Source organism: Crocodylus porosus, unplaced genomic scaffold, assembly GCF_001723895.1.
Source record: "Crocodylus porosus isolate Cpor-Errol unplaced genomic scaffold, CroPor_comp1, whole genome shotgun sequence".
In the NCBI taxonomy this organism is placed as follows: Eukaryota; Metazoa; Chordata; order Crocodylia; family Crocodylidae; genus Crocodylus; species Crocodylus porosus.
This window is the reverse complement of record NW_017728886.1, coordinates 256384866-256408962: the sequence shown is the minus strand read 5'-3', so window position 1 is coordinate 256408962 and position 24097 is coordinate 256384866. Positions and strand designations below refer to the sequence as shown.

The 24097-nt window shown below is 44.2% G+C and overlaps 1 protein-coding gene across 1 annotated transcript in view; it reads left to right on the top strand.

The window, feature by feature from the left end:
• The first annotated feature begins 869 nt into the window (after window positions 1-869).
• ASAP1 (ArfGAP with SH3 domain, ankyrin repeat and PH domain 1) overlaps window positions 870-24097 on the top strand; it is a 291905-nt gene continuing 268677 nt past the window's right edge. Inside the window, exon 1 of the mRNA XM_019552858.1 lies at window positions 870-1298. The gene's annotated coding sequence lies outside the window, so the exon portion shown is untranslated. The remainder of the gene's footprint in view (window positions 1299-24097) is intronic.

The following is a 24097-nucleotide window of genomic DNA, read 5'->3' as shown; positions in this document are numbered from 1 at the left end:
CCTGCTTTTGCAAAGGACTTTATAGGGTCTTTAAATGCTATGGGTGCTGAGAGTCTTAATTTGATATTTTCTCCAAATGAAATAAAAAAACCATAGAAAACACCAAAAGATGTCACAAGCAACAACCACAGCAACTTGCTGGGGTTTTTATTGTTGCTGTTATTTGTTTACAATGGAAAATAAATCAAAAGGCAGTGGAAAGTCCTTCCTTAGGCAGCACTCTCCTTGTTTCATCTGAAGTTTTACCTTAATACAGGCTGCAGGGTTTGCACCTAAAGTACCTGACAAAATGGAGTAAAAGTATATATGTATTTTTAAATTTCCTGTTTCTTTAAGAGCTCTCTCTCTCTCTCATTTTTCAACTGCCCTTCCCCCATTCTGCTGCAGTCAGCAGAATAATAAATCATCAAGTGGTACCCTGAAAGTAACACATAAAAAGCTGTAGAAATCTGAAGTTACAGCGGGGAAAAAAGTCCCCCAAAAATCTATATGGTAATAAAGCAAACACAGGACTAGTAAGTGAACATGCTTAGCAGCACAGACCTTCACTACTCTGCTTTTGTGGTATTCAGCTGCAATATCATTTCATTGTCAAATAAGGAATACTAACCTAAAAAAAAAAGAATTGCACATTTTTTTAACTGAAACGTTGCCGTGCAGAAATCAAGAACAACAGGGGGAGAATCTTTCTCGGCTGTTAGGTTTTCAAACGAAAAGGGGTTTAAGCCGGGTGTTTGCTGCCCAGACTAATGCACAATGCGAAGCTGGTCAGACTTTTGAACCCCACTGGACAGATTAGGTTACAAGGCAGGTTTGATTTCAGCTCTGGCTGTCGGCAGGGGAAGGGTTAACTGGAGACGCGGCATGTTAACTGTATCTGCGGCGATTCTGGAATGTTTATCCAGTGTTCAGATTTCCTGTTTGAGTGTTTGGATTTCCTGAAATCCCGGCTATCAACCCAAGTGCTGCCCCGCGAGCAGACTCTTTTTTTTTGTTCGTGTGGCTCACATGGTTGGCTTTCCTTCCTGCTCTCTTCCCAGCCGTAGTGCCTGTGTCTCCTCACTGCTCAGGGCATTCATGGATGCAAACCAAAACTTCTAACCTCCAGAACTCGGTGGATCCCCCTCCATTGGATTGCACTGGATTGGAATTTTTTTTTTTCTGACTGGGATTAATACCTGAAGAAACATGGTCTCTTTCAGCTGCTTGTGGGAGGATATATTTTAGCCTAAGATGGAATAATGGCCTTAGGTTTGAGAAGCAAATTTGGAATGGGAATTCAAACCACACAAGTCCTGGTGAGTTCCAGCACGTTGCACGGAGGTGTGGTTGGTATTGTAACCGTTAGTGCTGAGACAGCGCCCGAAGGGGAGTGTGTGATCCGCTAATCAAAGCACGAACCCCATGATCCCTGCAACTCAAGAGTTAGGATTTGTTTGTAATGCTGGTAAAGCCCATTTTTACTTTTCTGCCATGCAGGCTGTTTACAGGGCAAGCTAACCATTAATGAACTTTACCTGAGCAAAACGTACAGGTGGGCTCAATTCTGAAAACACTTCCTCCTCCAAAGAGCCCTTACTCACGTGAGTAGCCTCCTTAATTTTAAGAATTGCTCCTGTGAGAGAGATCCTGGAGGTTTAGAGCCACTGCTGATACAGTACAATATCTTCATCTTAACAAAGAAGGCTTTTAAAAAACATAGGGATTGTATATCTGGCTTGTAAAGATCTCTCTCCTAGGCCTTTTTGCATCTAGTTTTAAAAGGATTTTTGAAAAAAGAATCAATGCGCCAATTTTTTCCTATCATCTTTCCCAAAAATGTGTAGCAAAAGTGATAATTTGGTGCAGTGTGTTACTAGGGGCCAAAAAAAGGGACTGTTTTGTATTGGAAAATCGTTTAAAGATACACTGCAGGGAATCATTTCTGAAACTGGAATAAAATATAAGGCTTAATGAACTTTATAACTTGGCTTTTGAATAGGAGGGTGCATGAGAGTGGCATTAGCGATACATTTTGAATTGACCCGCAGTCACAAATGCAGGGTCTGATGGTCTCAAAATCAGTGACTCAGCATTTGAAAAGGGATTCTTAGGGCGCAATCCTGCAGACCTCACCAAGTCACATCTCCCATTGAAATCACGTGAGCATGTTGTCTGTCCACAATAGAAGCTGCCCTGTTGTAATATATTTTATCCTGTCCTGAAATAAGTATCTAGTGATGCTGAACCTTTCTAGGTTGTTGTTTGAATTAGTCTGAGGGTTTTTTTGCTGGGGCAGGGGGATTAGAGTGCCTCAGAAATTGCTTGGATACTAGGCAGCAGTTGCACTGGAGGTAGTTTTTAGTTTACTTGAAATATTTACACTTCAGCATTGTCCTCCCAGTGGAATAGTGAAAGCTTCCTGAATTTTAATGTACAATACTGCGGGTCTCAGGTAGTCAGGCAGTTCTCAGATTAAAATTCTGTGTACCTTAAAGTGAGAAAATGCTTTGCCTCCTTTGCATTTGTAAATGGAAACTTCCTTTAATGTGCTTCATCCAGGTACGTGAAGATTTTGGAAGTTCTAAACAATGGCATTTTTTGGTCCTCCCACATCTCGCGCAGTACTTTAGATTGAATCCTGTTCATCTTATCCAAAGCCAGAGTCAAAGTCACCAGTGGATTTCTGTAAGCAAGGCTGACAGGATAAGCCTTTTCTCCTTTCCTTCCATTAAGCTGGCAGTTATGCTGTTTTCCTTGCATTCAGGTTGTGATGCTGAAAAGAAAATAATCATTACTTTATTTGATACACGGGAAGTCAAGATACCACACTTTGCACAGACACTTACAATCAGATGAGTAGCTCAATAGAAGCCAAGGAGGGATGTAATTGGGAACTTCTGAACCACATAGGGATGTGTCAGATTAGACTTTTGGTGATAATCGTGTGTGGAAAAGGCCATGCATTAATTTAGCTCTTAGGTGATAATCTCATGTCCATACTGGCCTATCTACAACACTCGTAGGAACCTGAAATGAATGAGTTTCTAAATCAGAAAGTCCCTAATGATAGTCTAATGTCAGAAAATTCAGAGGGTGAGCGGAGATTAAATGTTAAAAAAGGCTTATCAGTCTCTTGGGTTTGAAAATATGGTTGATGATCTAATGAGAACAAGTTTTTTATCTGTACTTCTGGTTTGGGTTAGGGTGGAAATAGCTTTTCTGGTGGTATTTTGGTATTTCCTCTTTCGCTCACGCCCAGAACCAGGAAGTGTAGAAGCATAACCTTTATTTCTTTGTGTGTGCTTTTTTCTAATTGTGACCTCTCTCTTCCTTTCCTTTTCTTTTTTTTTTTTAACACAGCCCTCAAATATTTTAGAGTTAGTTTGATTTAGACGTTAGACATTATTTAGAAGTCTTTCTGCAACTGCAGAAAGCTATTTTTCTTTCAATATGAGTAACTAAAATACTAGTTTTAAATATTCAGAAAGCAGTAGTTTCAGTCCAGCTACCTATAGGCATGTGTGAACAGGACAGTCATAGACTCATAGAGAAGTAGGGCTGGAAGGGACCTCCAGAGGTCATCTAATCCAACCCCCTGCCTGAGGCAGGATCATCCCTGTCCAAACCATCCCATAATTTAAACTCTACATAAGACTACCATCAACCTGACACAACATAGACCTAATACCCTAACCTGCTACAGGTAAAGCAGGGGAAGCACATCAGCCAACGTCCTACTTCTATAAAAGGTTGTCAGTATATGCTCAAGAGATCCTGGGGAGAGGGCCGTGCCCTCTGCTACCAATGTGACCATGGGGTAAAATTCCTTCCTGACCCAAATATGATGACTGGTCTGACCCTGAGTGGAGGGACAGGACCTTCTAGCCAGGAACCTCTGGCTTTGCTTCTAGCAGGAGTATTGGTACACCCCTGCCCAAAGTCCTCAGCCTTGGCTATAGCCAACACCCAATGCCTCTGGGAAGGCTTAAAAACACCCTGACACATATAGCAGAAAAGCAGGGGGGAGCAGGGGCTACCAGCAAAGCCCAAATGCACAGAAAATACCCAAGGTAGAGCACAGGCATAACTATGCGTAGATCATCCCCAACCAGTGGCTGTCCAACCTCTTCTTGAACACCTCCAGTGATGGAGAGTCCACAGCTTCCCTAGGCAAGTCTTCTCCACTGCCTCACTGTTCTAAGAAGGAAGTTTTTCCAGATATCCAATCTACACTTACTTTGCAATAACCATCATGGTAGCTCACTCTGAAATGTTTTCACTGGCAGCAGAGACCAGGACTGAATGGGCATCAAGATTACACATAGCTGATTATTCATTTTCTCTAGGTATTTTTTCCAGGTCAGGGTTTTTTTCATTCCACCCCATGTAATCCCCATCAGTAAGGACTGATGGGAAGTCTCTTTTCCCTCCAAATTTTGTTATTCCATCATTTTGCAAATGTGAGGATCTTTGACTCATGCGCTCCAATTCTGTGTCTCATTCACCATTGTGCCTGCCAATCCTTCTGCTCTTCTTGCTATTGTTGGCAAGTATACATAAACAGTTTTGACAGGCATAGAGTCCTGAAGACTCAACCTAATACATACAGTGATGTGTCTCTGCTCCAAAGATAAATGGATCAGGGCAGCTAAACCACTTTCACTGGATTGTTCCTTTCATTAAAAGCTTTTAAACCCCTCTTGTCCATTTTGCTTGTGTAAAAAAAGCAGTGGAAAATGTTTGTATGCATTTCCTGGCATGCAGATAGTTTTTAAATTTCAGGCATTTTTCTATAATTTCTCAAGTCCTTTCTAGCAGTCAGTCATATTGCACAGCCTAATGTTTTTTAAATGGATGCTTATATTTAAGGTGAAGTTACCCAGGATTATGGGTAAAGTATTCATCGTTGGTACTCAAGAGGGGGTGCGTGTCTACGTGTAGACTTGTGTGTAATCACATGGGAGCTACATAGTGGAATAAGACAACTGAGTTTGCAAAATTATCTCCATGCCTGTGTACATGTGCAAGAATGCTGCTCAGTAGTTTTGTAGTCCTCAAAAAATAAAAGGAAAGAGAAGGACACTTACTTCATGGGCTATTTCTTTCACTGAAGGAGGAGCCACACATTTAAAAGAGGAGCAGTGTTAGGAATAATGAGTGTTTTGGAACTGTGTGCTTGGGTTAATTCTCTTGCTTTCAGGTTGAAAGTCACCACTTGGACTTTAGGAACCATCAATACTGGGGATGCAGGAGAACCAGGGACAGCAGGAAGTTCTTTTACAATCCTCCTTTAGTGCAGGAGGAAAGGGGATGGAGGCAGGTATCTGTTTTCTCCATGATGCAGCCCACAATCCAAGCTCCATCTGCTTGAGTATGACTTATTACACATGTACAGAAGTTATACATAAACCTGTATAAGTGATCATGGTCTACACCCATAAGCGAACAGCAGTTCAGTGCACGTAGGCTGGCTTAATAATGGCAGAACCCAGTCTAAGATAGACCTGAATGGATGCGGTCTCAGACTTAATTGATTTTAAGTTAGACTGGTCTATTGAACTTCTGTACCAGATCCCCTACTGACTCAAGTTAGGTCGCTATCCGCTGGCATCCCAGGCTGCTTGCGGTCCCCCGCTAACTCCCCTATTGGGAGCAGGTGCACTAGCAGCTGGCCCAGGCTTGGCTGCTCTTGCTAGCCCCACCCCCAGCACAAAGCCGATCAGCACAGCCCCTCTGCCCAACCCTGCCTCCTTCCTGCCTGTGGCCTGCTGTCAGCCTCAGGTGGGGAGTAGGGGGAAGGGAGCGTCTGTAGCTCAGTACTTTTCTATCTTTATAGCATGTTTCCTAGGTCTCCTGCCATAGCCTGTCATTCACTGGAGCTCTGGGGGGCCTGAACCTTCCCTCTATGGAGTTCCCACTGCCCACCCACTGCTGCTAGCTGGGCTGCCGGGTGTGCCACGGTGACCCACTCTAGGGCTCTCCTGGAAGCTAAGGGCTGGGCATGGGGGCGGTCCACAGTGATGGGGATTGGGAGTGTGGTCACCTGGTACAGGTCAACTGGGGGTAGGCCGGCCACTCAGCTTAGCTTGGCATTCTCTGGCAGCCTGGGGAGTCCTCAAAGCATGGTGGGAAGTATGCGAGACCATCCCCAAACTGCTGACATCAGCCAGTGCAAGCAATCCGCATGCTTTCCTCACCAAAGGGTGAACGTATGTTCTGTTTGCTCCTGATCTAATCTACACCACTTACAGAAACCCGCATAGGTTAGGTCGACTCTGCTTCAGGCTTTTTTAGTTCATAGCTTTCTAGGGTCAGCAGGAGCCTAATTGATCATTGAGTCCGACCCCCTACCCTGGGCAGGAAAGAGCGCTGGGGTCAAGAAACCCCAGCCAGGTGTTTGTCTAATCTCCTTTTGAATGCCTCCAAGCTAGGGGAAAGCACCACCTCCCTTGGAAGCCCATTCCAGATTTTGGCAACCCTCACCACAAAGAATTTGTTCCTGATGTCCAACCTTAATCTACTCTCCTTCGGTTTATGGCTGTTGTTTCCAGTGACCCCGAGGGGTGCCGTGGTAAACTGAGTATCCCCTACTCCCTGCTGACCCCCCCCCAACCCCGATGAGTTTTTGAATGCCTGTACTTAGCCATGGTTTGGATTCCTCGGCACAGGGCTCCTATATCTACCACCTAGTTCTGGCTCCTCTGACAGACAGCGGGACTCCTCTTCTATTCTCTTGTAGCTTGGCTGGAATTAACAAAACCTGTCTGCCACTGAGCCAGTAAAAATTACTCCATATCTCTGTGCAGGGCTCTAGCACCTGGTGACAGCATGAGATCACAGAGAAAATCTGCCTTCCTATGCAGGTTTGTGAATCCTGCCGCTGTGTTGCAGAGAGACTGGATGACCCAGGGCATGCGCTATTGGTAATGGAGACAGGAGCCTTTCACCTCTGTCACAAGCCACCACTAAACACTTTCCCAGCTTGATAGGGGCCTGGCCCTATGTGGGTGTGCCCCCCACCCCCTCTGCAGCTCCCAGAGCAGTGAAAGGTGTTTGGTGCCTTACAGAATTGGGTCTGCAGGACCTGATCTGGCCCACTGCAGTCACTAGAGTCTCCTTCATGCAGTAGGCTTTGAAACCAGTCTTTAGGAACCAAAGGTTGTTATCATAGTGGGGCTATTTGTGAGCTCTTGTGGCATTGGTGTCTTGGCATCTCAGCTCAGTTCTGGTATAGTAAGTCTCTGTAATATGCACACAGACACACACATATACACCCTCCCCCACAATATTGCATCATACTGGCACAGTCTCATCCTCCCCATATTGCGCATTGTTGCCCCGTCGCACACCCACACACCCACGTGTACCATATTGTGCATCAGGCTGACCCTGCCTCACATATCCTCCACACCTACCATATTATGCATCAGGCTGGCCCTGTCAAGCACACAGCCCCACATCTGCACCCACCATATTGTGCATTAGGCTAGCCCTCTTGGGTGTCATCAGAGTGACCAAATAGTGACTGGAAGTGCAAAATGAACTATGGGCCTTCATACCACAGTCAGTTTGGGCCTATTCAAATCCAAGTTGAGACACATCAGGCAGGGTCACGTCAAGAAGCAGGTTCATCCTCTCTGTCTGCTTTTTAGCTGTACAGCAGGTAAAGAGAGGGGTTTATTCTCATTTGCTGTTAACTGGCAAAGTCAGTGGAGCTGGCTAGTTGACACCAGCTGAGAATATAGCCCAGGATGTTAACCTCTAGGGGCTTTCAAACAAAGCACCTTTCTCCAGCATTAAATGTGCACAAACTGGCAATGTCAAAGTGATGACAATAAATGCTTGCTGCTTCTCAGCAGCTACTAGAAAAACGTTAAAAGAAAACTCTAATGTTCTTCTTATCAAAAGCATAAATAAGGAAGCCCTCTCCCTCTTACCACCCTGGCTTCAACGAGTTTGTCTGTAGGTATGTGTATGGGGGGGTTGTTCTTAGTGGTTAACCACATAACAATTTGAAGCATGAGGCTAACTCAAAAGACACTGTTTTTAAACATTTGCAGACTGCAATTATATTAACTGGAATGGGACATTTGTTGGGTCTGCTAAGCTGCATTGTAATGCTGTGACAGGAAGCCATGCACAGCCCACGACAAGGTCTGGGTAAAATTCAGTCATCTTGGAACTCATCTTCCATCTGCCCACCAGAGCAAGGTCCAGCTGGTCTCCTACCTTACAGCTATATCATATCTCTGCTTGGCACATCTGAGTGAAACACATAATAGGAAATAAAGCAGCCAGAAAGAAGAGCAGGGTGGAGGGTGTCCTTGAGAAAGACAGCAGCTTTTGCAAATGGAGTGGGAGGAAAATGAAGAACCAAATTTAGGAATATTTGTTATAGAAGTGTGTAAACCCTGGAGTGTGGAATAGTCTCCCCAGTACTAGAAATCATAGGGATTGGGGAATTTAGAACAAAGCAAGAGGAAGCACTAGAGAATATCTGGCATGAAACCATCCTGTTTTGGCTGAGGAGTGGGCTAAATGCTCTACTGGGTCTTTTCCAGCTCTTTCTCTTTTTTTTTTTTTCTTTTCATTCTCTAGCACTGCTCTTCCGTGAGGAGAGGAGCAGGGAGGGAGGGAACCCAGAACACAGAAGTTCCCTGCTGTGATGTATGACTTTGGGAGTAAACGTTCAAAATCCTGCATGATGCTGTAGCTGTGTAATTCCCACTGCTGTCACCACAGTCATGGGGTTGGAGCTGCATTCAGCTCTTAAACTTTAGACTTAGACAAACCAATGAAACTTGAGATTGCAATATTCCTCTGTGTAGAAAGATGCTTGTGAGAAATTTTGCAAGCAGATGACTGCCACTGGATCCCTCCAATAGGTGCTCTTTACTCGGTTCTCATTGATTTCCAGTGGCCACTCACCTGTAAACTGGAGGGTCCATCTTGTGCTGGAGGTGCCACTTGACAAAGTTGGTCTTCACATGCCAATTACACAGAGGCATTTCTTCACTCGCTCATCGTCATTGCCCAGCAATGAGCTTTAATCGTGGCCTAGCGCAGGGCTGTCCATTTGGTGGCCTGAGGGCTGCAGCTGACCCCCAGAGGTAAAATGGGATCCCTGGGTTCCTGCTTGGCTGCTGCTCCCCCATTCCTCCTGCTCCTGTGGCATCCCTCCTCCAGCTTCTGCCTTCTGCCCCTACACCTGGGACAGGGTGCGGCTGGGCAGCAGGAAAGTGCCATGTTCATAGCAGAGGGAGATCTGGGCTGCCTGGATGGCAAGAAAGGAGTCAGTTTGACCATGCTGCATACATGGCCAAGAGGGGTATATTGCAGAGGGGAGCCAAGCTACTTGCACGGGTAAACTGAGCTGCCCAAGCAGCTGCGGAGGACTCCAGAGATGGCACCCACAAGGGGTCTATGGCCAGTGGAGTGTGTGTCCTCCCTCTGTCCAGAGCTGGCCTAGCAGGTAAAAAAAACATTAGCAATGTAGGTCATCTCCCTCCAGTGTCCCTGAATGTCAGTTCAGCTGGGAAAGTAAATGTACATTGCAACATGCTCTAAGGCTGGCAAACTAGAACTGCTAGAGACAGAGGGAAAGGCAGTTTCCAGTGCTTCTGCTGGCCACAACTGTGGTGGTCAGGCAGGAAAAGCAAGGAGCTCTTCCAGATAAGTAGTCAGCAGAATGAAAGTGTGATTGCAGCATGTACTTACATACCAGTACTAGCTTCATCTTGCCAGCAAGGAGAGAAGACACAAATAGCAAAGGCCTTAACACAGCTGGCAGCCCCACCACTTTATAACTAGAGCCCCTGGAGAATTTGCAGATGTCATGCATTTCTTGGTATCCGTTGTCCAGCTCAGGGAGAAGGAAATGATGCCAAAGCCCAATGGTTGAATTACAGGAGTGGGATTCAGAAAACCCTGGTTTGACCCTCAGTCTGCCCCTAAATTCCCCTTTCCACCAGCCATCCCAATTACAAATTGGAAACAGTACTACCTGCCAATATTGTTTTCCCCCCCATCTGGTTTACAAATCACTCCATGCTGTTCTGCCTCATACTCTCCAGAAGCAATGCTCTCTCCCTCAGTCTGTTGCTTTTCTACACCCAATCCTGTTACCTCTCACCCCACTGTGCCTTTCCCGCCCCAGTAAGCCATGGAGGCAGGCAGGTTCTCCTGTAGATGAAGCAGTTGGTTTGGGAGAGAGGGTGGTTCTTGCTATGGGTGAAGCTTCACTGACTGCAGGGGGAAGAGCTGCTGTGGGGAATCAGGCTAGTGCAAGGGAGTGGGTGGTGACAGTAAATCTCAAAGACAACACAGATTGTTTCTGCTCCTTCACACTCCAGCTTGAGGCAAATCCTACAGCACTGGTAGGGAAAGGTAAATGCAGAGCCACTCAGAGCAACAGCAGGACCAGTTTGGCCCTGCTTGTCTTTCTCCTTGTACATGGCTGGGGCACAGCAAGTATGAGTGGGCAATGCACAGCGCACTTTCCATGTGCTTCCAGAGCCTACTGGGGCATGTAGGAGCAGCCACTGAAGAGGCCAAGGCAGCTGAGCTCCGACTGTATACTTGATAGCTGTATAAACTGTATTCAGCTTAATCCCAGCCTCAGGGACTAAGTTCAGATGGTCAAAAAGCCCAAGACTGAATCAGTTCAACCTTTGCAGGTCAGTCTAAGCTGAATAGGTTGAACTGATAAGCAAGTAAACAGACTTTCACTTTGGATTCTGGAAATGCAGCCGCATGCCGCCAGAGGGGATGCTAGAGCATGCCTCCCTGCCCAGCTGGAGCAGACATCTTGGGCCAAGGCTAACCTGCACATCCTGTGAGCGGGGAGTTGTGGGGGAGGTGCAAAGCATCCTGGGATGCTGAGGGGTTATGAGTTAACTTGAATCTGGAAGGGACCTGGGACAGAAGTTCAATAAACTGACGTAACCTAAATCAGTTAAGTCTGATACTACATCCATGCAGGTTTATCTTAAACCGGTTTCAGCCATTCTGAAAGCAGCGAACTTCTGTTGTGTTACAGATTTGAACTGGTTTTCAATCATTTTTACCAATTTATGTGTAATTTCTGTCACTAGCCAGGGAGGACAGAATGTCATTATCACCAGATACAGCAACCAATATTTGGAGAATAAAATCCACAACATAGTTCTGGGTGCTTCGGAAACCTCCGGGACTGAAAGGAGCCTATGACACATCCAGTTCCGGTTAATATAGCCACCTTAATTTTACACTACAGGCAGGTTACTTATTGCTGCCTATTAGCCACTACCTCCAGAGTGGAAATCAGTATATTCATGCTCATACCACCAATTACAGTTGGAGCTCAACAGAGCTAATTGTTATAGCTGCATTCACAATGTTGTTACGGGGAGCAAATTAGCTTTCCTGCGTGCGTAAGCTAATTTGCCCAGGTGAGATCCTGTCTGAACATGGTTAGACTGCCCTCTCCCCAAACAAGCAGTTTAGTTGCCTTCTGGTGGCACCTGGGAGCATTGTGCTATATTGTCTCAGCAAATAGACACTATAGGGAAGGTTTGCACAAGTTGGTCAATTCAGCACCAATTTTTCAAATCCCAGGCAACTTTCCAGACACTGAACCACAGCCCGGAAATTCAGGGCTGCCCCAGAAAACTCAGGATATTCGCTTTACCACTGAAGCCAGCCCTTAGCATATAGGACTCCATAATAATACTGAGCACATGCTTTCAGAAACAGAGTGTGAGCAGTGTCACCATGTCCCTCGGCACTCACAGCCTTGCTAGATCCCTCATAATGTAAAGCACTTCATGCATCACATCATTAAATGAATCTCTCAGGAAACATACTGGGCCAGATCATCATTTGGCATAAATAATCTTCCCACCCATCTTATCGGAGGCATATCTTTGTTGCACCTCATTTAATAATTAAATGTGTCAGCAGGTGCTCTTTTGTCTCTGTGCACAGCAGTAATTCAATCAGTAGCCAAGTATTCAACCAAGCTTATCATTTAGAAAGTAACACAGCCAGGAGCCTTACGTGTATGTAGGAGAGTGTCTGTGCTGAACTGGAGTCATGTATCCAAGCAGTCTATCCAAACCACTGGCTACCATATTTGTTATTTTGAATTTATAGCCATTATATTAAGACAGGTACTCTGGGCCTGATTCTGATTTCACACACCTCTTAAAACAGTGTAACTCCTTGGCCTTCAGCAGAGGTATTCCAGATTTACTCATAGGGCCCAGCTCTCGAAAGCATGTGTTGGCTAAACATTTTTATTTTTTAAGTGTAAGAAGTCCCCAGGTGGCAGATAGTGGAATGACCTTCAGGGAAGGTTCGCTGTGAAATAAGCAGGGGTCACACCGATGAATAAGCAGTCACAGACTAAGCAGCAGCAGCACCACCGGGACAGCCAATGGCAATGGTTTCCCTCCTGAAAAGCCACATATAGCTTTTGACAGTGTTGTGACATGGCGCGTGCAAGTTGCTATAACAATCACCTGCCCAGCCTCCAGCTATGAGTCTGCAAGTCCTCAACAGCAGAGCCGGCAGAAGATGTTAGAAGCTCAATGCCTGCAAAGTCGGATAAAGGCTGCAGCAGAACGAATGCTCTGTTGTCTTGGGCTCCTTGCCATTGGATCAAGGTCTTGTTCTGTCCCGAGCCATGTGGAAGCTGACACACAGCAGCTTCTCCACAATAAAAGAAGTCACTCATAGGCATCTTCCATGCCAGCAAGGATGGGGTTAAAGGCCTGGGTTTGGCACAGGAGAAGATGTACAGCTGGTATTAGCTCTTACTGCCTGGAAGACAAATGTGGCTGGCTCAGCTGACACCAATTTCCTTACTCAGGAGAGGACTAGTCTTAAAAGGCTTGGCAAGCAGAAAGAAGCAGGAGCAGGGGTGCAAAGAAACTGTAAGGCACCTTTGTACACTGGAGACTTACACAGGGGCTTATGTGGTCCCAGTGAGTTTGAGAAATCACTGGGCTTTTCTTAGGCTTTTCTTTCCAGGATCTCTGGGCAGCATAGACTAGCCCCAGTGCAGTGCTCTGGCCGCGGCCATTATTCATCTGCTCCATTCCCTGTGTCGTGTTCGGAAGCAGAGATCAGGGCTAGCTTGGAGATTTTAAGCCAGGCAAGAAAGCCCCTTGAGCTGAAGATGATCCCAAGGCCAGTTTTGCCTCCTTCATACTTCAAGAGGGGGATAACAAATAATCAGGCCTTAAGTTACTCCCTCTTAGACATTGACTCTGGAGTAGTCCCACATCCTCTGAGGATCCTATATGCAGGGTGAACACAGCAGTGGGTTATGTGCTTCCTCTGGACCAAGCTCCCCTGAGACATCTGGGCATACCACTGTCAAAACTCCACATAATCCTTTGCTTATGTGACAGCTGCCCTCTTCGCTGCCATCAGCGAGACCTGAGCTACAGCTTTTAGTCTCCGCAACTTGAGCAAGAGAGTTGCTCAAGGAAAGAGCTACAACAGATTCACATCCTCTGGAGCTGTCAGGAACAAAGGCTGACACACACTGTGCACTCAGCAGTCAATGAGGCCACAATTTCCTCAATGGCCAGGACACAAGGAGCGTTAGTCAACACATTTTGCATGCTGTTTGACTAGAGGCACTTGGGTATTTTCGCTGGAAGAGAGATGATAGCCGTACTTAGATGGGTGTACTTACATGCTGTGTTTTTGTGGTTTGGGACAAAAACATCTGCAGGAACTTCTAAACCATGGTATTTGTCTTAGTGAGCACTTTGCTGGCCATGTTGACCAGGTTCTTTTAAGTACTATGGGATGCAGATGTGGCATTTCAACATCTTTAAGATGTCCTTGGATGTTTGTGCAATACTGTATGTGTCAGCTATTGCGTGGCCTTTGCAGCAAGCAAAAGAAACTTGTTGTTTATCCTACTATATTTTGTCTCCTTTGAAGCTGTGTGTGTTTGCAGTTTTCCAGCGCCCTGCCTTGCCTCTGTTGGTAATGGAGGAAAAGCTCTAAGAGGAATAATATTCAGATTTCTGTTCTTGTCTGTACGGTTCTTGTGTGATGCTGACCAATCTGCTGCAGCAATGCTTCAGTTGGACAAGTATGGGTGTCAAGAGTACCATACTTACTAGAGCTGGATATCATGAGTAATAACTAAATGAATCATTTTTAACACTTGGATGCCTGAAGCTGGGTACATTAAGCCATATCTAGAATCCTAAATAAATTACTTTAATGTACTTTTGAAAATCAGGACATTTATTTAAGCACGTAAAAATGTGTCTGGGGGCCTAACTCAAGCCACATTTGACTTAAAAGGGATTCTAGCTGGGTTTCTTTTAATACTTCAGGCAACGCATCTCAACTCTGGGGGCAAATGCTTTTGTTTTTGAAAACGCTGACATTTTCTTATTACATGGGATCCTAAAAATCCATTTGCCATGGAAAAATTTGGAATTTGCTTTTATTTTTTTAACCCCAAATCTTTACAATGGCCAGAAAAAATGGAATAAAAACTTAGTGAAAATAAAATGCTGGCTCCCCAGTGGGAGCCAGGGGTTCCCATGGCCACTGCAGCAGTCTGCCGAGGGAGAAGCAGCCAAGATGGTGGCTGCCCACTCTTCCATCCACCGTTGATTGGCTGAGAGGGTGGCTCCGCTCCTCTCGGCCAATCAGTTGTAAGAGGTGGGGCTGCCACTGGGGCCCTTTGGTCAGTCAGCACTGGGGGGGGGGGCTCTTGCCATGGAAAAACATGGATTTTTATGTTTTTTCATTGGAGGATTTTGTTTTTTTATCACAGAAAACTAGGATCCCTGCTTATTATAAATTACTAGATGTGACAAAACATGATGAGAAAGCAGGTCCACTTGGGAGCTTGGAAGAAACCAGCAAGCTCCTTTGAATTTGTCCAGACAAGGAATACAGATCCCTAGAAAGGACAATGCACTAGCTCCAGCCTCATAGCACCACCTAGCCGCCTGCAGTGCGTATTCATTGATTGCGTGTTGGAGAAGAATGAGGCAGACATACCAGAACAGTGTAATAAAGCTTATCCAGCTCTTGCTTCTGTGCACAAATTGCAGTGAGCTTTACATTAACCCCAAGATATAGCTAAGGAAGGAAGAGGGTCCAAGTGGCCAGACACCATCTGTGTGAACTCTGGCAAGCCAGGTCTTCCTCAAAAATGTGACACCCTCACTACTAAACAATCTCAGTTCTGAGACTGTAAATCTGTATTTTGACTTTTCCCTTCCATGCTGGATTGAGTAAAAAATGTTGTTTTTCCAGAGAGGAAATAGGCTGATTCTGGAATGCCCTGAGGACACTGGGATCTTTCAAGCACTATAGGATGCAGATGTGGATTTCAACATCTCTGAACTCTCCCTAGGTGTTTTTGCAATATTGTGTGTGTCGGTTATTGTGTGGCCCTTGCAGCGAATAACAGATTTGGTGTAAAGACACCTACCTTATCTCACTAATACATTTTGTCCTTTGAAGCCACATCTGTTTGCAGTATCCCAATACCCTTCCCAAACACTGGTTCTTAACAGAGGAAGAGTCTGGGAGGATTAGTATTCTGACTTCTAGCCCCTACAGTCCTTCTATTGTATTCCCTGTGCACAAGATTGGGAGAAAGAGGATCTGAGCAACCTGTTCTTGAGGCAATTATGAACAATGGGATGTGTAGCAAATCATGCTGTAAGATGACATTTAAAGTAAACTTTGGCAGAAGAATGAACAAGTGGTGAAGGAGTTACTGCGTTAAACTGGATCAGATGTGCCCTGTGAAAAGCTAAGTTAGGTTCACATGGCAATGAGGTTTTGCTTTTGGAGCACATTGGAAGGTTTAGCTTGATGGTCTTATACAAATAACTGCTTGCATGCCCCCGGGGCCTACGTAAAATCACGCTGCCATGAGATATTATTGAAGACAGGATGTCAGCTGGGTTTTTAAAAGGATTTGTTATCCCATATGGCTAATGAGAACATCCCTCGTTATACCCAATAAGATAAAAACATTTTCATAAGGGAAATAGCCTCTCATGCTTCAGAACAGAAACCAACCGTTAATTGACAAGGGGAAAGGCAAAATCTCCCATAAGCAAATTATTCCATAATTGTCTATTAGCTGCCTCTGAAGCATTTGTTGGAGACAGATTCCTCAACGAGATGTCCCAAGGGGAGACTCAGAAATTTAGAGACTATGAGTGATGGATTAACATGGGAGACTTAGGGCCTGAAGAAAGACATTAACCCCAGTATGACTGACTTCATTTTTATACACTAATGTACATTAAACCAGTGACCAGAGTGACTAGGCAGCCAGTTCTCCTGTGATGCCACAGTAGGTGCTTTACACAACTCCGCCGCTCCATGGGTGTTGACAGTACTAGCACATTTGCACCAAACAAATGGTGATAGCTGTGGACACGACACCTACAGCCATGTGGCTTACAGTGGTGTTGTTTCACCCTTGGCTTTTCTCTAGGTAACCTAAAAACCTCGGGGAAATAATCATAGCTGTCAACACCAAATAGAGGGAAAGATCTCAGTATGGCTGCGAGTTAGGCTCCTATATGTTATATCAGTTATGTTATAGAGGCTGGTTAAACCAGCATAAATCTGTCGTGTCCTGGCCCTCAGGCACTGAAATCCAAAATGTATGCACCATTGGCCTTCTTCCCCCACTGGAGTTGTGGCCTAATCCTGATGATGCCTACAGACCCTGGTTACTTAAGTTTCAACTTGAAAAGTCATGCAGGGCCCTACATTTCTACCACCGACTATGTGCACCACTGCTAAAGCCCTGATGTGGCCAAGCAGATCGGAGTCTAGCGCTCTTCCAAGCCCTGATGTAGTTCATGGACTAGGTTTTTCCGACCTATCCCATCAGGGCTACATATGGCGAGTAAATTCTCAGTACACCTCACCCTGCACAAAAGGCAGCCAAAAGGAGAAGACTTGGTGCTGTCCCTTCTTGTATCCAGTAACCCAGGAGTTGAGAGTGCTCACTTGGGATGTGGGCAAGGTGGATTTAAATCCCTGCTCCAATCAGAAACGCTTAAGCCTTGATGTGTTGGGTGTAAAGGGAGGGCACCATCATTATTGTAATGGGATATTAATAAATGAGCAGACTTTACGTCTGGGAGAAAGTTTATAGCTGCAAATACCAAATAGAAAGAAGATCTCTCTATGATCCTGAGATAGGCTCCTACATATCCTCAGCTTTTCCTCCTGGTTAGTTTAAGCAGCTCCTTGTTCATAGTGCCAGCTTCTGTGAATACCCTTTTGAGCATTCGGGTCTCCCCATGCAGTCTGAAGAAGCCTGGCCTCTTACGGTAGTGAATTTCTCAAAGCAACAGGGTTCAGCATTGCAGCACCTGAGTCTCCCCTGGTAATCTAGCTCTGAGTGCTTAACATTTTAATTTCAACCATTGTTCATTATAAAGATTACCTGCAAACTGTACACCAGTCACTGAGGCTGAAAGCTTGCCACTGAGTCTTTTAAAAGATTTCTCTCCACCTTGTACACGAGCACGGAGGCTGCTCTGACACGCTGTAATTACAACGTGTCAGAGCAGGCTCAAATTAGTCTGCTATAGTGTGGTAATTACTGTGTTCCAGCAGCCTCCCGCGTCTCATGTGTCAGCGTCCCTGCACTTCAAAATGGTGGCAAGAGTGCTTTAACTAAAACTCATCAAATGAGCTTTAGTTCAAGTACCCCCGCCGCCATTTTGAAGCATGGGGACGCTGATACACAAGATGCTGCAGTGCTTTAATTAGAGCGGCTCTCAGAGCACATGTAAAAGTGCCCTTAGAGACTATTCCTACTCCCCATCCCCCACAATAGCTGCCCATGGCTTGAACTTGGAGTGGGACAGAAAACCCACAGTCATAGGTGCTTCATTGTTGGAATTGATTGAATTCAGTTTGTGAACATAGTGGACGCATCTATGAGAGATGTTTACTGCAAAGCTGACTAATTAGCTCCACCAAAAAAATGTCACCATTTACACGTGCTGTGCTATTAGGATGGAGTAAGCTAATTAATTCTGCTGACAAAAGTGAAGTATTTATAAAATTACATTATAATACTTCATAGTGTTTTATTTTTATGTAATGCCTTTCCTCCAAGGAGATTAGTGTCTTTTTACATAGCAGTGCATCCTGTAGATATGAATCCTATGGAAATTCTATTAGAAATTTCTGTTTTCATTTCCTCCATAAGATTTGTCTTGGCATTGAATCATTCCATGATTGATATGGTGCATTGGTTAATTTAATCATATATGAGAGATGTTCTCACATATATGAACATTTACACAGCTAGGGTGTTGGCAGAGTGGTTCAAATGTCTTTCTGTGGTTCTAACGGTGTGAATTAAGCACCTGCTCTGGAGTCTTGTCCTATCTGATCCAGCTATAAATGGGTACATGGTCATTCAGACTGAGGAGTCAAAAAAGACTGAAAGTGATTCTAGCTGCATGCCACCATTATGCTGTTGGCTGCAGAAATTGGTGTGCCATAACCACACCAACCAATGTGCTGTTAGATTTGGAATAAACTTTGACTTGACTTCTGATATATGTATTGGGGATATATGTAAAGGGGAAACTTTTTTATTTGTCTGGGGACATAATAACACAAATACTTAATATTTCAAACAGTAAGTTCTGCCTTTCGTATCCATTGGTTCACAGAGAGAAGGCAACATCCTTAAGTTATAAGGACTTAAAAGTTGCTTTTTGTCCTGCATGATCAGAAATCCAATCCCATTCTAATTCAGTAAGGGGCAGTGTGAAAAGAGCCCAGAAATATGATTGAGAAAAGTAAGCAGGATGGTTTCACTAAGAACAGTCCACCTAGATAGTTGTAGCCAAAATCTGACCTTGTGGTGAAGACATGAGAAAGACTGAGTCAATCTGGATTTGGGTCCTGGACTCTCTGGAGGTTAAGTAGTAATATAAGTATCCAATTGGTTAGAGCTGAGGCAGGGATAGGGAGTTTGTTTTCTTGAAAGGCTGCTCTCACAGACCAAGAAGGCACTGCTTGAAGACTGATTCCTGCAGTTCAAACTCCCCAACATTTCATAAGGAAGAAGGGTTGCAGACAACTCTAGCTGACTCTGACTTTTAGTGTCTTCTTCATGCAGTAATGTCTAGGAAGTTACTATTGCATACAGCCCACAAGATCTGTTTTCATATTACAAATCAATAGGGAGGGAAGGGTTTTGCAACATCCAGATTATTGGTCTCTATCTGTAATCCTTGTCTCATGTACAGGACATTTTCTACAGACTCAGTAGAGTAAATCATTATAATGGTGAGAGGAAGCATTCTAATTTATCATCACCCCTTCATAGACTTTGGAGATGAACTATCAGTTACTTGCAATCTTGCATTGCTGATGGCAGCTTTGTCATCAAATACAGAGAAAGAACCATTGGCATGATCAATGAAAGCTTTCCCAAGATCTAAGGGAGGAAGCAGACATCCTGATGAGATGCTGCCTCCAACAAAATGACAACTCTTCTAGAGCACAAGAACCAGCTGATAGCTAGGAAATGCTAAAAAAGAGTCATTCTTAAATGAATCAAAAGGAAATATAAGACACAAATATAATTATCCCAAAGACATCGACAAATAGCATAAGGCATCAATACATCAAGGGCCAGAGAGACCATCTATTTAAGCACTTTATGTTGACGTTCTTGTCACATCACTGAGTTCTGGAGCAAATTTGTATTTGAATAAAATTGCAGAAAACAACAGAATAATCACATCTGAACACTGGCATTTTAATGCAATGTATGTTAAACACTGTGCTGATATATGCCACTGAACTTTTGTGTCTTGGCATCCTTCTGTTTTGGCTAGTGATGATTCACGCATCACACTGCAGCACTGGAATGTCTTACGGGGTTATTTTGTGGTTCTTTGCAGTTCCAAAATATCACAGCAGATGACAATGATTAAATATTTTCCATTCCAACCCTACCTCAGGAGAATGCTGAATCCCAGCTACAAAAGTTAAATGTTTTTAAATCAGTAGTTCCAAATAACTTGCATCCAAGAGTTTTAAGAGAGCAGACTTGGAAATCTTTGGACTATTACTACTGATTTTCAGTAATTTTTGGATACTGAGTCTGTCAGATTGACCTACCCTTGATCCTTGGCAAAATGATGGAATGGCTCAATGGATAAAGAGTTAAAAGAACTTTTTAAAATGAATGCCAATCTGCATATGTTTATGGCAAACAAATATCATCAGATTTTTTTAGGAGGTTATATAATTTGGTTGGTAAAGGTAATAATGGGGATGTAACATTCTCAGACTTGACTAAGCCATTAGATTTGATACCACATAATATTTTGAATAAGGAAGTTGAATGGTACAAAGTCAACTTGATATACCCTAAACAGATTTAAAAAATGGACAGGTGATCCATCTCAAAATGTAATCGCAAATGGGGAATCATCCTCAAGCAGGAATATTTCTAGCACAGTCCCTCAGTTCTGGGGTCCCAACCATTTAGTATTTTTATCAATGACCTGGAAGAAAAGTTTAAATCATTATGGTAACATTAAAGGGAGGAGGTGGTAAATAATTAAAAGAATTGCTCACTGCTACTGAGTGATCTGGTTTGTTTTGCAGGGTGGGCACAGGAAAAAGGGTTTCAGTATGGCCTAATATAAAGCTAAATCACGTATACAGGATGGTGATGTTCAGTCCAGACTGGCTCAGGAATCACTGGAGTGGTCAGTGTTAACCAGAGAGCTATGAAAAAGACTTCATTGTAATTTATGCATGTGGTTGAGTGAATTACATTCCTCATGTCTGCAAAAAAGAGCTAACCAATGCCTTCAGTGTCTGAGCTTGTGGGTACCACTAGTACTGTCATACATACAAGATGGGGGCTCAACCTTGGGAAGCATGGACTTCAAAAAAGATTTGAGGGTCATCATAGATAATCAGTAGGGGTGTGCAAAATGGGCCGTATTTGATTCGGATTTGGCCTGAATCAGGGACAGTGATCCAATTCATTGATTCAGTTCACACTCCCCAGTTTGATTCAGTCGAACCTGAATCTGAAGATTCGATGGTAATTCAGAGACTCGCAAGCCACCTGGTGCCTCAGGGTAAGTAGAAAAAACACTTAAAGCTGCATGTACGTCCGAATCTCTGAATCTTTCCAAATCTCTCTGAATCAATTTGTAGGGATTTAAAGGGTCTCATGATTCAATTTGGATTTGGAGATTTGGCCACTGAATTGGGTCGAATCTCTGCCGAATTGAATCAGGAACTGAAGCTTCACATGGCCCTAATAATCAGCTGAGCACAGGGTCCCAGCAGATACTAGAGCAGGGATGGGCAATTATATCGGGCAGAGGGCCACTTACTGAGTTTTGGCAAGCCATCAAGGGCTGCATGACAGGCAGCCAAAAGCAGATATATATTAATTTTCTAAATGTTTTAGGGGCCCTGTGGGCTAGATAGAATGGCCTGGTAGGCTGCATCCAGCCTGTGGGCCACATTTTGCCCACCCCTGTACTAGAGCTTATATGCCTCAGAGCATTTTTTCCTTGTCCTCATTTTCCCCTTGGCTCCTTGGTGGAGTCACTTCTTCTTGGCAATGGTTTCTTTTCTCGACCCCTCAAGGTGTTTTGTGCAAAGATACCAGGAGCTGCTAAACTACTGTTCCTCAATAACAACATTAACAGGAGCTATGTGGGTTCATTAAGGGGAAAACAGATTTTCAAATGTACTTCATGTACTTGAATGGTTTGAAAAGAGGGGTGATGAGTCGTTTAGTTTTATTCCTTAATTATTTATTTAGTGCTCAGAAGCATGTGTATTACTTTGATGGTTTGCCTTTGTAAAGGGGCTGAACACCTATGGCAAATATTCCTATCTCTTCCTCAGTAAAGTATATCCAAATGCACACTCATGCATATTAATAGTGTTATCCAGATCATGGATTAAGGTAAAACTGAAGAACACCTTTGTGTTACATCTACCTTAGCTTGCACCACAGCAGACACAAGCAGAACAACACTATAATTCATTTTACCATGAAATTAAAGGAATTTACTTTAAGCACGTTGTGGTTCAAGAGCATGTCAGTTATCACATGGATCAAGCAAATTAATTCCATGCATGAAAGTAGCTTCATTTACCTTTATAAAATATGGCTATTTTTTGGGTAATCTTTAACCCTGTAATGGACATTTTTCAACAGAAGGCAGATGCTTACAAATGGATTCTCTGTACTTCAGATAACTGGCTTAATCTTTTCATTGGCTGAAAATCAGATTTTCTTTCACTGTGTGAAGCTTCTGGCTTAGTTGTTTGTAAATTTAAGTAAGAAGCAGCATCTCACAGCATTTACAGATGATGTAGCCTGTTTATACAGAAAGCACCAGGGCTATAATTACTACATGATCTCATTATGCATCAAGGTCAGGATTCTGTGATTCACTCTATTGTTTAGACATGAAAGGGAGTTGATTTTCAGCATGGTGGTGTGCAACTACTATTATTGTTACATCAATGACTGTAGAAACAAGATTATCATTTGCTTGTTTCAGTTTTTCTAGTTAAGTTAACTCCAGTTAGCATACCATGAAAACAGGCCTGTTAATGCTCACTCTAAAATATTAATTAGGGATGAAAAATATATATATTATGTTGTTATTCAGGTTAAGTATGATATTTTGGGGAAAAGATACAAAGCAGGCGATTAAGTTACCTATGGATGAAGATCCATAGGTATGCATGGATTGAAGATCCACATAATTTATAAGCACAGACTTATCTCCCACTCTATTTCAAAAAGACTTAGTCTATACTTTCTTTCATGATCATCATCCAGTTTCTAAAATCATAGGAAAGTAGGGCTGGAAGGGACCTCAACAAGTCATCTAGTCTCAGCCCCCTGTTCAAGGCAGGATCAGGATCATCCCTGACTAAACCATCCTAGCCAGGCATCTGTTTAACCTGCTCTTGAACATTTCCAGGAATGGAGATTCCACAGCTTTGCTGGGCAGCTGCTCCAATGTGTCACCACATGCGTAGTCAGAAAGATCTTCCTAATCTCCAGCCTAAATTTCCTCTTTTGAAACCTGAGGCCTTTGCTCCTCTCTCTACATATGTAAATCAGTCTGATAATTCATCTGTATATTGTTCTGTTAATGCACGGAAAAGATGGGATCTCTAACTCTTCTGTCAAAGGAACACCCTCTTATTTCAGAAGTAGATGTAGTAAGGCATTTAAGTTGCACCATTGATTTTGACAAAACTAGTTTTATTTAAAATTCGGCATATGCTTAGCTGCTTGCCTAAATTGCAAACTTCACTATATTATTAATAAATAATAAATGACTGATATTCAGCCTTAATATACCCTTTAAGGTCAGCCCATTAGTTATAATCCCTCCTATTACCTCGCCCTAACAAACCATCCTCTTTCCTTGGTATAGGAGTCCCTCAGGTACTTGTAAAAAGTTATCACATCTTCCTTTAGACCTCATTGCTGCCTGTCAATCCAGTTACTTACACAGCCCCCCTAACTGAGGTATCTGAACATCTCACATAAACCAAATGAATGTATCCTCCGAAGAGGAAGTAAGGAGGTAGGAAAGAATCATTGTCCCTATTGTTACATGTGAGGAATGAAGAGTCTACATGACTTGCCCAGGGCTGCAGCACATGGCCGCAGGGCGGGGTGCGCCCCCCACACCCGCTCCCCACGTGGAGCCCTGCAGCCGTGTCCCCATCCCCCGCAGGGAGTGACTGCCGGGGGGCACTGGGGCTGAGGCTGTGCCAGGCTGATCCCAGTGGTGGGGAGGAGGGGTCGGCTGTACTCATGCCACTCCAGGCTGTGGGGTGGCTCCTGCCACTGCATGCACTGGGGGGGAGCTGGGGGAGGGGGGTCCGCATCACCCCGGGCTCCCCAGCACCTCCCCTGCATGAGCTGCCGGGCTCTGATGGCCCCATGACCTGGCCTGGCTGAGGCCACAGTCATGGTGAATGGAGCCCTGGCTGAGCTGGGTCCTCCTCCAGTCAAGGGGGAGGGGGGCACATGGCCTGCAGCCGTGTCCCCATCCCCCGCAGGGAGTGACTG